Source organism: Saccopteryx bilineata, chromosome 4 (genome assembly GCF_036850765.1).
Source record: "Saccopteryx bilineata isolate mSacBil1 chromosome 4, mSacBil1_pri_phased_curated, whole genome shotgun sequence".
Taxonomy (NCBI): domain Eukaryota; kingdom Metazoa; phylum Chordata; class Mammalia; order Chiroptera; family Emballonuridae; genus Saccopteryx; species Saccopteryx bilineata.
Window position 1 is genome coordinate 215,418,773 of NC_089493.1, and position 3,696 is coordinate 215,422,468.

Genomic DNA, 3,696 nt, shown 5'->3' on the forward strand with positions numbered 1-3,696 from the left:
AAAGAAAATGTTTGTTCACATCTTTGGTTTGTTCCTCAGTTCAGGAACTGGTTAACAATACATTTGATGCTCAGAGTTTTCTTTATAATTGTTGTTAAGAAAACCAAAGACATTTATTTACTCACTTACCTAACTACATCATGCTCCATCTCCATTGGACCAGGGAAAGCTTCCGGCTAGCACTGCTGTGACATTTCCCTTTAGCTACCACAGTTGCTCCCAGACCGACGATCTGAACTGAAGGACAAGCTTTGGAACTAGAAAGGACAACTGGACAGCTAAACAGAATGTCTGAATTTAACTTAAACTCTGATGGAAGGACAAACGGTAAGAATTAAGGGAATTTTGGCAGAATAGATACATCAATTGCTAGCTTGCTAATGAAAGGACTGACAGATATGAGGCCGCTGCTGGAGCTGTTCTTGTGGTCGCAGGAGTGCACTGGACAGAGACTAGGGACGGAGCAGCATCTTCTAATTCCATGAGAAACCTATGTCCTGAAATGTTTAACTAACTAATACGTGATTGAAAGTTGACAAGGTTAATGATGATGGATTAAGCTAAAGTTTATAGATTAGCTAATGTGAAGTGAGCAAAGTTGGTCAAGTACATGGGGTTATGAGAAAAACAGTTTACAAACTAAACCACAATTGTGAACTCCCTGTGTTCACAATTATGTTCATGAAATCTCTCACGGCAAAATAAATACCTCTGGAAGGGACACCACCCGTAACTTCTGTTTAACTCTCTGAAATACAAATTTCAAAAAGAATAAACAATATGAATTTACTTAAGCCTAGCTTTCACCAAAAATAATCTCAATTCTGATTTATGTTAAAATCCAATCATTGCATACATTTGACATTGTGCTTTAGAGAAAAATTATGAAATAGTTAAAAAATGTTACTGAGTCCAATATAATTATAACTTGAGGTACTTTCACATAAGCAAAGTTATTTCAATTTATCTTAAAACCGTTTCCAACCCTTAAGAAACTGCTAGTTACCTCTGGGGAGTGAAACACAGGGGCCTGGGGGCCTACTTTTTATCATATTTCTGTGCAAATTTTAACTTTTTCAAAGCATGTCCATGTGTGCTTATTTTTGAAAATATTTGTTAATTAAAAGCCTTAAACAACAGATTCAAATCTGACCATAAATTTCCAAAGGAATATTAAGCACACATGATTAGAAAACACCACTATTTTTCAAAACTATTATGTAAGCAGTTAAGAAATGTTTTGAAAAGGAAAATTTTACATGATAACTTTAACAAGTTAAAAACATAATACATTGAAATAAAAACACTTTTAGATGTGGAAAATAATTATCTTAATCTCTATAAATAAACATAAATTATAGTTACTAATATGAAATTAGAACAATGAATTGAAATAACTCACGCCCTCATATTTCTATTTTCTAATGGTCAATCTAAAATTTCTTAGTCTCAGTTTCAATCACTGTTCTTGAATAAATCTACGCCCCAGTCAATACCCATGATAGCACTTCAAAAACATACATTTCTATCCACATATTGTTATTATTGAACATTTTTATCTCAATGCAGCTCAAAAGTCTTCTCTAAAATATCATGTTGATATTTAAAACCCCTTTTAAAACTGGACTCTGAAGTTCATAGGCAAAATATGCAAGAAATAAACTATTTCTTTTAGCTTTTTCTTTGAACTTAGATACATAATTATGGAAGAGAGGCATGTAGTCAGAGTCATATTCATGTACAGTATTTTGCTCTTTACCCTTCTCTGTCTTCTATGGTCCTGAATGAAGAATCCAAACAGGTCAAGACAAGATTTTTGTTGCTATTAAAGCCAAATAAGTTCAGTAATCTTATGTAAATTGACAGACAAGTATATGTACCTCTTTATGGTCTTAAATACTGTATTAGTCTCTTACGTATTAATGTGTCATTTTATACATCACTTCAAGTAAACCTTACCTGACCACCAAATCTAAAGTAAGCCCATTACCCTGATTTATTCATCTCATACTTATAGCGATCCAATTTTTTTCTAATATTTTTTAATTTACTTATTGATTCCCTATCTCACATCTTTAAAATGATTCCATAGTCAAAATGAAAATTAATAGGACCAAGAACAGTGTCAGGCATGTAAATCTTCAGTAAATAGTTACTGAATAAAAGCATAAACTTACATTTTTCTAAAAATTTTTTTTAACTTAATCATATATTGGATAACTTGGTAATCATTTTTAATTAAATATTTATGAAACATTACTTAAATTTCAATTAATTATAGAATTATATGAATAGTCTCCAACTAGTCTCTCCTCCCTTTCTTTTCTTATTTCAATGTAATATATTCTTAAATATGGCAAACTGCAGATATTCGGGGGAAGACTCTACATATTTCAATAAGTGAACACACACCAAAGAGCTAAAATTTAAATTGCCTTTGAAGGGAATTACCCTGAGAGACAGTGTTTTCAGATGTAAGTTAATACATGAGTAACTCTTGCTTATTCCTTCCATCAGGTTCAAAATTAGTGTTTTGGCTTGCTATTCTCCACTCTGGGTACTCTTTCCTTGGCAAACTCCACATAGTATATGACTTTAATCTAATAACACATCTCTACTAACACCCTCCCAAATAGAGTCATACTCCTATGTCTGTACTCTCTATGTAGCTCTTTTTTTTTTTTTTTTGAATTTTTATTTTTTTTTATTTTATTTATTTATTCATTTTTTTTTTAGAGAGGATGGGGGGGGAGAGGGAGAGAAAGAGAGAGAGAGAGAGGGAAGGGGGAGGAGCAGGAAGCATCAACTCCCATATGTGCCTTGACCAGGCAAGCCAGGGTTTTGAACCGGCAACCTCAGTGTTTCCAGATTGACGCTTTATCCACTGCGCCACCACAGGTCAGGCTAGCTCTTTAACACTACAAACTCAGCGCTTCCAAAATGAGTTGGTCATTGTTCTGCCCATCCCATTTTTTTCTTCTAATCACTAAGGCCACCAACGTCACTATGACTTAAAACTTTTGAATTAAGAAAAAAATCTGTTTTTCTTTTAAAATGTGTCTAAATATGTCCTCTCACCATTCCCATTACAGATTCCATTACTTTCTCAGATTATTGCAACAGTCTTCAACTGGTTTTCCTATTTCCATACAGGTCTATTTAGGCCACTTGAATGTTGATGACAGTGAACCTTCTTTAAATATTACTTTCCTCATTTTGTTTATCCAGTCTATTCTGCCTCATAAACACCTCTCAATTCTATTTACCTCTCTCCATTCTCACTAAAATACCATGGTCTAAATCAGGGGTAGTCACCCTTTTTATACCTACCGCCAACTTTTGTATCTCTGTTAATAGTAAAATTTTCTAACCGCCCACCGGTTCCACAGTAATGGTGATTTATAAAGTAGGAAAGTAACTTTACTTATAAAATTTATAAAGCAGAGTTACAGCAAGTTAAAGCATATAGTAATAATTACTTACCAAGTACTTTGTCGAATTTTTGCTAAGTTTGGCAGAATAAATCTTTATAAAACAACTTACTATAGTTAAATCTATCTTTTTATTTATACTTTAGTTGCTCCACTACTGCCCACCATGAAAGCTGGAATGCCCACTAGTGGGCGGTAGGGACCAGGTTGACTACCACTGGTCTAAATCATTATCAGCCATTAACTCAACCATTACTTCTGTTTC